We start from the raw sequence: 12490 nt of genomic DNA, 5'->3' as shown, positions 1-12490 counted from the left end.
CACATAGTGCCACCAAGTGGTAACAAATTCTTTTTCCAAAATACCACACTGAAGCAACAGAAAAAGCTATACTGGAATATTATACTGGAATGGAAAAATCAATCTTTTAACAAATTTAAATAAGACTGTGAAGTATATTAGTATGAAACTTTAAAAATAAAAGAGGTCTTTTTTTTTGGAAAAGAGTTGTGCATATTATCTTGTGATAGAATTTAGTTTTAGAGTTAAAAATTTTCTTGGAAGGCAAGGAACTATTATATAATGCTGTAGCATTTACTTTTTGTTGCTTGTTGTTTTTAAATTCCCCACATTTCCTTAGAAGACATAAGTTGCTTTACAAATTAATGAAACACACACACATACACACAAACACAATAAAAGACCTGGAACGTTTCATAACAATCTGTTACCCTTGTTAAGTATGGGGAAGGAATGAGGAGAGTAAGTTTTGCTTTTTAGTTAATAACTGTATTAATTTGCTAGGATAATAGAAAAAGCTATACTGGATCTGTATAGCTAGAACTGCCTTTTAACAAAGTCCTGCAAGTGGTGGCTTAAATAACAAAAATTTATTGGCTGAAATATCTGGGAACTGGAAGGCCAAGACAAAAGTACAGTAGGGCTGCTTCCTTCTGACTGCTGTGAGGAAAGATCTGTTTCAGTTTTCTTCTTGGCCTGTAGAGAGCCATCTTTTTCCTAGGTCTCTTCACATCGTCTTCCTTCTATTAGTGTCTCGGTATCCAAATTTCTCCTTTTTATAAGCACATCAGTGATAACTGGACAAGCCCACCCTAATGACCTCATTCAACTTGATTACCTCTATAAAGACCCTATATCTCCAAGTGAGGTTATAGTCTGAAGTAGAGGGGGGACAGGATTTCAACATAAGAATTTGGAGGAGGATATAATTCAACCCTTAACACTACTCTTCTTTTCTGAAATTTTTGTATATTTTTCTTATTTAAAAGGAGGACAAAAAATAGTTCCTAAAAGTTGTAAAATAACAGAATACTATTTTAATTACATAAAATGTTATCAGCAAAAAAGGACTGAATTTTGATATAAGTAATGAGTCATATAGTTCATATCCAATGCACTTTGTCCTAGACCCCGTCTCCCACTAACTCTCTTTCTCTTCTTTTTGAGACGGAGTTTCGCTCTTGTTGCCCAGGCTGGAATGCAGTGGCATGATCTCGGCTCACTGATACCTTCACCTCCTGGGTTCAAGCGATTCTCCTGCTTCAACCTCCCGAGTATCTGGGATTACAGGCGCCAGCCACCACGCCCAGCTAATTTTTTGTATTTTTAGTAGAGACGGGGTTTCATCATGTTGGCCAGGCTGGTCTCTAACTCCTGACCTCAGGTGATCCACCCACCTTGGCCTCCCAAAGTGCCTGGCTTATAGGCATGAGCCACCGCGCCTGGCCCCAACTCTCTTTCTCAATGTACTCATATTGGCCTTACTATTTCTCGACTATGCTCTGGTTATTTTGCACTTAATATTCTCTGCCTGAAGTTCTTCCTCCAAACATACTTACGGATCATTTCTTTCACATTTGTGTCCATCTCCTTCTTAGTTCTTCGTAGACCATCCAAAATAAAGTTACTAGAAGAGCACTCTTACTAACTCTCTATGCCCCTCTCTGCTGATATTTTTCTTTATAGTACTAACACCTGATACATTATTATTTGATCATTTGTTTTTTTCTCCCCACTACAAAGTAAGCTTCTTGAGAAAAGAGACACATTTTGCTCACTGATGTACCCTTGACATCCAAAATAGTGCCTAGAGTGTTCCATTTTGAGCCATAGGTTAAGGTCTAAATTAAATCTGGGGAACAGGGGCCAGGTGCGGGTGGCTCATGCCTGTAATCCCAGCACTTTGGGAGGCTAAGGCAGGCAGATCACCTGATGTCAGGAGTTCGAGACCAGCCTGGGCAACATAGTGAAACCCTGTCTCTATTAAAAATACAAAAATTAGCCAGGTGTGGTGGCATGCACCTGTAGTTCCAGCTACTTGGGAGGCTGAGGCAGGAGAATCGCTTGAACCCAGGAGGTGGAGGTTGTGGTGAACCAAGATTGTACCACTGCACTCCAGTATGGGTGACAGTGAGACTCAGTCTCAAAAAAAAAAAAAAAAAAACTGGGTAACGGGCCAACTTCACGGACTAGTAGGCATTTTGGGAGATGGTCTTAAGGTAGCAGTAAGTAAGAGCTGAGCAGCTCACGTGATAGGAGCACTTTGGGAGGCTGAGGTGGGGAATTTGTGACTACTTTTTTGTTCATTATCATAAGCAGAAAGAGTTTCTTAAAGTTAATGCATGTCTGACTTCTAAGTAGAATCTACTGTTCCCCTTTCTAATCATTTTCTGCACCATAGGTAGAGTCATCTTTCCACTTCTCTGTAAAACACATTTTCCCTTCTCTCAGGATATAATCCCAAATCTTTTATACAGTTGAAATGGCTTTGCTGGGCCCTGCCTATCTCTCCACTGTAGTCTCAGATTCTACTCCCATCAGTTCTCAGTTATCCAAAGTACTGTCCTCCTCTCAAATTCCCCAAACATGTTCCTCTTCACCATAGGGCCTCTGTACATGTAGTTCCCTTGGTCTGGAATCCTCAGCCCTCCATCGCACAAATCTAGTTAACCTTAACTCATAATCTCATCAGATCACAGCTCTGAAGGTCACTTACTCTGTGAAGCTCTCCTCAACCCACTCTGTGTCAAGTTCCTTTGACAAATGCTCTTACAGAACGGTTCCTTTCAGAACTCTTTCAAATATTCAGCTGATGATTATTGATTTCTCTCTCCTAATGGTCCTAAGTTCCAAAACATAAAACATAAAAACCTTCCCTGTGATACCAAGAGAATGGGAACCATGTCTTCTATTGCATATGCTGTTTTGAACAACTAAAAGGTAGTAGTCAACCTAATGAAGGAACACAGACAACACAGGCTGACTATAAATGAATAAAGCCCTGAAATCAGTCAATTATAGGAATTAAACACAACAAATTTTCCTTCTATTAACTTCAACTGGTTTCATCAGACACATTGCATATTTCTGGGTAGCCTGCCCCTAGCCACCAGTGAGTGCACAAAAAGATCCAAGCTTATGGCCAGGCACGGTGGCTCACGCTTGTAATCCCAGCACTTTGGGAGGTAGAGGTGGGTGGATCACAAGGTCAGGAGTTCGAGACCAGCCTGGCCAATATGGTGAAACCCCGTCTCTACTAAAAAAAAATACAAAAAAAAAAAAATTAGCCAGGAGTGGTGGCAGGCACCTGTAATCCCAGCTAATCGGGAGGCTGAGGCAGGAGAATTGCTTGAATCTGGGAGGCGAAGGTTGCAGTGTGCTGAGATTGCACCACTGCATTCTAGCCTGGGTGACAGAGTGAGACTCCGTCTCAAAAAAAAAAAAAAAAAAAAAAAAAAAAAAAATCCAAGCTTATTTTAATATTCAATCATGCAACCAATTTAAAAGTGCATGAAAGGTAATAGAAATTGTCATTATACACCTTATCTCAATTAGTGATATACCTAATTCACATGCCTCATCATCAGTTATTTTGTAGGAATCTGCAGGAAAATTTTAAAAATTTCCTATGTATGTAAATGTACTGATATGCACTGAAAACTTAAAAGGCTGCCTATGAGATATAATTTACAATAGGGTAATGTCAAAATATAGTATTGCATAGGCAACTTTTTGCCCCCAAATTAAAAATTTGTCAACTAGCTAATTTGCTTTTAAACTGTATATAAGCATTCTAATATATTTTGGTTTTGGGGGGGAGCTTCTCATTTTAATGTGATGTGTGATAAACAGACTTTTTACAATGGTTCTAATATCACTACTATTTCTCTGAATTGAGAAAATAAGGAAAATTTAAATCTCTGTCACATTTATTGTTGTATCATTAGCCTTCTGGTACATAAACAATGACTATCTCCAGATTAAACTGTGTAATTTTAACAGACAGTACAAATTTTTACTGTTTCCTTAAATATCACAGTAATATTTAAAGTGGGTTGAATAAATTTTTTAAATAACTTTGTATAATAGATGACATAAAGGTATATTATAACTCCCTTTCAGATTTATGATTCTTTTCCTGAATACTTTAAGGATACCTTTCAATATATACAGATAAATAGATATATTGATAAATAGATACATTTATCAGTATACCTTGAATGCATATATGCACATCTAGATGCATTTATCCTATTTACTTGCCATAGCAAACCAAAAGTCACACATCTGACTCAATGCACCACATCTTGTTATTACATTCTAAAAGTATGGTTAAATACTCATTACAAAAATCAAAGTCGTCATTTTTGGCAAATTTTCTTCATTAAGCAGCATCTGATAATTCCAAATAATTTAACTCCATTCATTAATTCATTCGCTATAAAGAACAACACTTTAAATGCAATGTTACAGACTGAATTGTGTTCCCCCCAAAATTCATATGTTGAAGCCCTAGTACAAAGTTAAAATGAAGCCATTAGGGTAGGCCCTAATCCAGTCTAACTGGTGTCCTTATAAGAAGATTAGGACATACAGAGAGACACCAAGGATGGGCATGCACTGAGAAAAGGCCACGTAAGGACACACGGAGAAGACAGCCATCTGCAAGCCAAGGAGAGAGGCCTCAGGAGAAGCCAAGCCTGCTAACATCTTGATCCTGGACTTCTAGCCTCCAGAAATGTGAGAAAATAAATTTCTATTGTTTAGGCTACCCAGTCTGTGGTACAATAGTCACCCCTTATCTGCAGTTTCGCTTTCTGAGGTTTCAATTACCCAGTCAACTATGGTCTGAAAATATTAAATCGAAAATTCCAAAAATAAACAATTCAAACCTTTTAAATTGCACACAGTTCTGTGTAGTGTGATGTAATCTCACACTGTCCTGCTCCATCCTACCCAGGTTATGTATGAACCATCCCTTTGTCCTGTGTATCCATGCTGTAAATGCTCCCTATGTATTAGCCATCTTAGTTATCAAATCAACTGTCTAGGTATCGTAGTGCTTGTGCTAAGTAAACCTTACTTTACTTAATTGTTCTATTATTATTGTTTTAAATCTCTCATTGTGTCTAATTTATAAATTAAACTTTATCACAGATACGTGTATGTAGGAAAAAAACAGCCCATATAGAGTTCTGTACTGAGGTTTTCCCATCCACTGGAGGTACTGGAATGTATCCCCCACGGATTAGGTAGGTCTACTGTAGATTCTTATGGCAGCCCTAGCAGACTAATATGCTCAACTTGGCAGAACAAATGAGATGTTTTAAATCACACTGCATTTAAGTTCTACTGTGATATACATGAATATTTCTATCTTCTGAAAACACAAAACTAAGGTCATCTCCAACATGCTTTATGCTAAATGCTGAGATGTGAGCAGAATATCAGTTTAGACATAAGAACAAGTTTGCCTAAGAAAATATTTGGTGGTCCTGGCTATTCATATTATTGCAACCCTATACAGCAATTAGATTAATATCTGGATAAGCACCTATGTCAATTTCCTTAAGTAAACAACTTAGCTCCTGTATAATGGACATTTAAAACATATGGATCTCCTTTCAGCCCATACAATAGAAAACCTGTATTCAGGGCCCTTGCAAATGATCTTAATCAAAATAAATTGCTAACTATCCTTTCCTGTCGCTGAGAAAATTCTAGACCAGTACTAAGAACCTAGCTGTGCTTCAGATAAACTTGGGAAACTTTTAAAAATGACAGATTATGCAACTCCTCCCCTGGAATTTGATTCCACTTTACCAAGGCCTATAGACTTTTTAAAGCACCCCATACAACTTGTATTTGTAGCCAAAACAATCTAGAGAATTTTTAAATATTGCTGTACTTGAAGACTTTTTTAAAACTACTAATGTTCAGTCCCCTTCTGAAAAATTCCAATCTAAATGACTCTGGCAATGGTGTGTGTGTATGTGTGTGTGCGAGTATCTCCTTTGACATTGTAAAGTGCAGCCATAATTGAAAACAATGGTCTAGAGTTCAGATATCATATGATTATCAAGTGTTGTAATTAGTGTGAAGCATATACAACCAAATACCAGGGTATATAAGTGATTATCTATTAAAAAAATATATGGCTGAGGAGGGCAGATCACAAGGTCAAGAGATAGAGACCATCCTGGCCAACATGGTGAAACCCTGTCTCTACTAAAAATACAAAAATTAGCTGGGCGTGGTGGCGCATGCCTGTAGTTCCAGCTACTCAGAAGGCTGAGGCAGGAGAATCACTTGAACCCGGGAGGCGGAGATTACAGTGAGCCGAGATCACGCCACTGCACTCCAGCCTAGCAACGGAGCGAGACTCCATTTCAAAAAAAAAAAAAAAAACAAAACACTATCACTTACATTCCACTGAACTATAAATATATACTGTAGTATGGCTTTATTATGAAAATTATCTGTATGCCTTCATTTATCCAGGTAGAAAAGAGATTGAGAACCTCAAACAAAATACTAGCAAACAAAATTAAACAGCACATTAAAAGTATTATACACCGTAAGCAAATGAGATTTATTTCTGGAATCCAAGGACAGTTCATCAACATAAAAAAAAAAATCAATGTAACACAGCACATTAACAAAAGAATGGACAAAAACCCATGACCATCGCAATTGATGCAAAAAAAAAAAGACAAAATTCAATATCCTTTTGTTAATAAACAGATCCAACAAACTAGGAATAGAAGGAAACTACTTCAATGTAATAAAAGCAATATTCAAACATTTCTTTCTTTTTTTTTCGTGGGGGGACAGAGTCTCACTATGTCACCCAGGCTGAAGTGCAATGGCGTGATCTTGGCTCACTGCAACCTCCACCACAGGGTTCAAGCAATTCTCCTGCCTCAGCCTCCTGAGTAGCTGGGATTACAGGTGCATGTTACCACATCCAGCTAATTTTTGTATTTTTGGTAGAGATGGGGTTTCACCATGTTGACTAGGCTGGTCTCAAACTCCTGATCTCATGATCCATACACCTCGGATCCCAAAGTGCTGGGATTACAGGTGTGAGCCACCACGCCAGGGCAAGAAAAGCCCACTTCTACGTAACATTGTACTAGAATTCCTAGCCAGAGCACTTAGGGGAGGGGATGAGGAGAAGAGGTGGGAAGGAGAGAGGGAGTCTGACTGCTCTCCCAAGTCTCACCTCTTTTCAGTCAGATAGAAACCAGGCCCTTTTTTCATCATTTCTCAGAACACTTCCAAGTATTACTTCTCATTATTCTTATATTCTTATATTATTCCGTTTGCATTTTAAGCATACAATGTAAAGGCTGGAAAACAATGAAACATGCAAGTAAGCAGCTGTAGTCCCAGCTACTCAGGAGGCTGAGGCATGACAATCGCTTGAATCCAGAGGCAGAGGCTGCAGTGAACCAAGTCATTATACCACTGCACTCCAGCATAGGTGACACAATGAGACTCTGTCTAAACAAACAAACAAACAAACAAACAAAGACTAATTGAACTTTGTGAAAATGTAAAAATTTTTGTGCAAAAAAAGATACAGAGTAAAGAAAACCAATGGAATGGGAGAAAATATCTCTGCAAATCATGTATCTAACAAGGGATTAATATCTAGAACATATACAGAACTACAACTCAACAGAAAAACAACATGATTAAAAAATGGGCAAAAGACTTGAATAGACATTTCTCCAAGGACATTCATATGGCCAATAAGCATATGAAAAGGTGCTCAACATCACTAATTATTAGACAAATACAAATCAAAACCATAATGACACATCATAGCCACTATCAAAAAACAAAAAACAAAACATCAAGTGTTGGCAAGGATGGAGAGAAACAGGAACATTTGTGCACTGTTGGTGGGAATGTCAAATGGTGCAACCACTACAGAAAACTATGGTGGCTCCTCAAAAAACTAAAAATAGAATTACCATATGATCCAGCAATTCCACTTCTAGGTATATATCCCTGAAAATTGAAAGCGAGGTCTTGAAGAGATATTTGTATACCCATGTTCACTGCAGCATTATTCACAATAGCTAAATGGTGGAAGCAACACAGGTATCCACCAATGGACAAATAAACAACATGTGTTACATACATACAATACAGTATTATGAGACTTAAAATGGGAGGAAATTCTGCAAAATGCTGTAACATGAATGAACCGTGAAAACATCACACTTGTGAAATAAGCCAGTCACAAAAAGACAAACACTATATGATTCTGCTTATGAGACACTTAGAATAGTCAAATTCAAAGAGAGAAAAACGGTGATTTCCAGGACCTCAGGAGCAGGAGAAATGGAGGAATTGTTGTTTAATGGGTATAGAGTTTCAGTTTCGCAAGACAAAAAGTTATGAAGATGGATGGTGGTGATGAGTGCACATTATAAATGTATATAGGAACACTGAACTGTACACTTAAAAATGGTTAAAATGGCAAATTTCATGTTACATATAGTTTACCATAATAAAAAAAAACTAGAAAAAAATTACCAATGGGGATGAGGTGGAGATCAATAAATAACAAATATGTCTGGGTTTGCTCCAGAATAACCTGAGGGGGAGGAAAAAATGGGTGAGAGTATAATACATAAATGGGTGAGAGTATAATACAGTAAGAGTATACATGTAATTATGTATTTTCCTGTGTAGTATTTCTTATGTTATTTCACTGAATTATTTCAACATTTACTAAATTATTTTACCACTCTGTTGAGAGCAGTATAACATAAGCCTTTAATAGCAGACTCTCAAGTTAAACTACCCCGTTCAAATCCTAGGTCTTCCATTGTTAAACTCATATTTTAGTTTTGTTATCTGTAAAATGACGATTGAGTTAATATTTAAAAAGTACTTATAACAGTGCCTGGCAGATAGTAAGCACTATACAAATGTTAAATAAGTCTGCATTTATCATGGTTTTTATTTTTAATCCATCAGACAAAAAATATCTGTGTTAAGCGTAGAAAGAGTAAACATCATATAAACTTTTGTTTAAAAAGACATATATATATATAAGGTAACCACGATTTTTGTTTTTACCAGTTTAAAAAATAGAAGAGCCCGTCATCTATAGAGGGTATTGCAGGAGACGTCAATATTTAGCACTTCATTATCTTGTGATACTTTTAAGTCATTCAATTTATAGGTGGCTCAGTTTGCAATCATAAATATCAAGAGAAAGTGACTTCCTAGTAATGAGATGTAGGAAATGCTACCCCCAAAATATGGCACCTTGGCATTTGGGAAAACAGCAGAAGCAGGAAGGTCTCTCTTCTGACTTTCTCATTTTTTTCTCCCCTGAAGTAAGCCATAAAATCTAGGAAAGTCATTCTTTGACTTTCTCTCCCTTCTCTCCTAAAACTTTTATGGGATAGGTGTCCGTATAGATGTGTCACACAGAGATGCCAAGAAGAATCTGAACAAACAGGCTTTGCTAAGTCCACCCCAGTTTATCACCATCAGATCATACCCTTTTGTCCTCTAATCACACTCCTGCATGACTGTCCATCTCTACCAAAAATACAAAAATTAGCTGGGCAAGGTGGTGGGCACCAGTAATCCCAGGCTGAGGCACGAGAATCGTTTGAACTCGGGAGGCAGAGATTGCAGTGGGCCAAGATTGCGCCACTGCACTCCAGCCTGAGGGATACAGCAAGACTCTTGTCTCAAAAAAAAAAAAAAAAAGAATTTGAGGGACATTAAGATTTCATGCTGATGATTCTCACATCTCAAGTTATAGATAGGTCTCATATCTAACTGCCACCTGACATTTCTACTCAGAAGTCCTGAGCTACTTAAAGCTTAACACATCTAAAATGTAGCTCTTGTTCTCTCCAAATGTTCTTCTTCACAGTTCCTATCTATGAATAATACAGCACTACTGCCCAGCTAGAAACATGAGTCATACTTAACTCCTTTCTTATTCTCCTACTCCCACCTCCATTACAATTAACCACCAAAGCTGGTCTCTTTTGCTGTCTAAATCTCTCTCAAATCCAACCACATCTTTCTATCCCCACTTCTACCACTCTCAAGTCAGGCCAGCATGCTCCCCATACTAACTAGTCATCCTGAATCCAATCCAGCTTTCCCTGTGATCTGTTCTCCCCATTTTAATTATGTTCATTTGCTAAAACAGATAGAATAAAATCATTTCCTCACATTTAAACTCCTTCAATGGTTTATAAAAGCCTCAATAAAATAGCCCAGCCTTACTCTCTCGTCTAATCTCTTGAGACTAGCCACTCCCCACATCCACACCCCACGGTGAGCTCTACATTCAAAACTTACATTTATTTCAGTTCCAGCAATCTTCCCTTTCTGTTACCTCTCATCCTTTGCACATGCTATTTCTTCTGCTAACAGTCCTTCCCCACATTTTTTATCCACATTAATCACCAACAGTTCCTCCAAGTTTCAGTTTAAGTGTCACTTCTGGGAGGCCTTGCCATATTTCCATCCAGTCATTAAATAGATATTTATTAAATGTCTACTATGAGCAAAGTATTAGCTATATTAAAGTACTGAATATATCTTAAGAAATAAAACAGACATGGCCCTTGCCTTCCAGGAACAGAGACTATCACAGTACTAATGATACTTGATTATAATTACATATTTAGTTATCTTTTCTCCTCAGACTAGTAAAGTGTGATCTAAAACCAACTTAATTACAATCACCAATTCATAAAACATCAGATGAATCAATAAAATATTAAACAAAAATTTACTGAGCCCACGGGCTTCAGCCTAGTTAGAAGACCCTAAAAGTTTCAAATATCTACTTTTTTTTTTTTTTTTGAGACAGAGTCTCGCTCTGTCTCCCAGGCTGGAGCACAATGGCACGATCTCGGCTCACTGCAACCTCTGCCTCCTGGGTTCAAGTGATTCTCCTGCCTCAGCCTCCCAAGCAGCTGGGATTACAGGTGCCTGCCACCACACCCAAAAAATGCTAATTTTTGCATTTTTAGTAGAGACAGAGTTTCACCACGTTGGCCAGGCTGGTCTTGAACTCCTGACCTCAGGCGATTCACCTGCCTCAGCCTCCCAAAGTGCTGGGATTACAGGTGTGAGCCACCATGCCTGGCCTCAAATATCTACTTTAATGGTCATCTCAAAAGAATAGTAAATCAGAGGTCAGAAGACTTAGGTTCCAATTCTGTTTCTGCAATTATCTACCTGACCTCAAGCCAGTCATTATTTCTGAATCTCTTACCCTTAAGTGTAACATTAGAATAATCAAAAAAATGAGTATGAAGGCTTTCACAGTATCATTTATTTCTTGGTGGATTCAAAAAAATTAAACTTGTTTAAACAGTTTGAAAAAATAGCACAAGGAAACAGTTCAAATAATAAATTCCTAAGCTGTGGTAAAATGTGAACTTCAGTACATTTAAGAAACTGCCAGCAACTCTGGTAGTATGGACATCCAGTTAAATGAAACTGTTTTTACGAAATAATGTCTAGCAACTAAAATAAGAGCTTTAGTTCATGCCCCACTCTGCCCATATTTTCCCAAGGTCAAAATTCTATTCTTTTTTTCAACTCTAAATGATATCTTGCTCTATGAAGCCTTTCCTGACTTCTTCCTTAAAAACGTCCTCCTCAGGCCTACTACTACACTACACTACCAGACTTGGCAGTATTGTGTTCATCACTTGTACTATAACTAGTTGCATGGTACTGGGAATTCTAATGACTAATGCATCCCTAACATATAGCACAGTGCCTAGAATATTAGATTTCAATAAAGGCTTACTGAATGCCTTGTTTCATTTAGCACTTTTATTTACAGTTTAGACCAATCATAGAAGGCTAAAGTATAGCCATGGCAAAATTCTTTGGTCTGAAGGAGCAGTTTTATGGTTTCCTGTTCACATATTGGAATGATATTTGCCACTTAGCCTTTGTTAGGTTTAAAAACATTTCAGATTTGGATAGAAACTTTTATACTAAACACAAGCATGGCTGAAACTTTCTTTGGAAAAACTACTGACAGCTCAACTTCAAAAGAGAACAATGTAGCCTCCCTTTAAACAAATTTAACAGCACAGTGAAACCAAGGGTGAGTTTTAAGAGATGTAGATCAAGACAGACAGATATACAGTTGACCCTTCATATCTGAAGGGGATTGGTTCCAGGACACCCCCCTAGATACCAAAATCCACAGATGCTCAAATCCCTTATATAATATGGCATAGTACTTTAAACATATCTAGGAATAAAGGCATCACACTAGAAAATACTATTAAAAAATACCAAAATATGCCAATTTGTAAAAATAACTCAGAGAAATCCATCACAGAAACATTAAGCATTTTCTCAGCTCTTTTTTTCTGGTTGTAAATTTAAGTATTTAAGTTTTCTAGAATTAAATACTTAAAAAAAAAGGAGTTCACTCACATTAAAGCTGGAATTAAGACTAATAACTGTGGCTTATCATACACAATAA

General features: G+C 37.4%; 1 protein-coding gene across 13 annotated transcripts in view; it reads right to left on the bottom strand.

Annotated features, from left to right (window-relative positions):
* Nucleotides 1-12490, bottom strand: part of ZNF644 (zinc finger protein 644) — a 106683-nt gene that overhangs the window by 48909 nt on the left and 45284 nt on the right. Inside the window, exon 2 of one of the 13 annotated variants that reach the window (XM_055352020.2) lies at nucleotides 8530-8590. The exons of the other annotated variants lie outside the window; for them this stretch is intronic. The gene's annotated coding sequence lies outside the window, so the exon portion shown is untranslated. The remainder of the gene's footprint in view (nucleotides 1-8529; nucleotides 8591-12490) is intronic. 13 annotated transcript variants of the gene reach the window in all.

This window comes from Gorilla gorilla, chromosome 1 (assembly GCF_029281585.2).
Source record: "Gorilla gorilla gorilla isolate KB3781 chromosome 1, NHGRI_mGorGor1-v2.1_pri, whole genome shotgun sequence".
Classification (NCBI taxonomy): Eukaryota; Metazoa; Chordata; class Mammalia; order Primates; family Hominidae; genus Gorilla; species Gorilla gorilla.
Note: the sequence above shows the minus strand (reverse complement) of the source record. Positions and strands in the feature narration are given on the sequence as shown.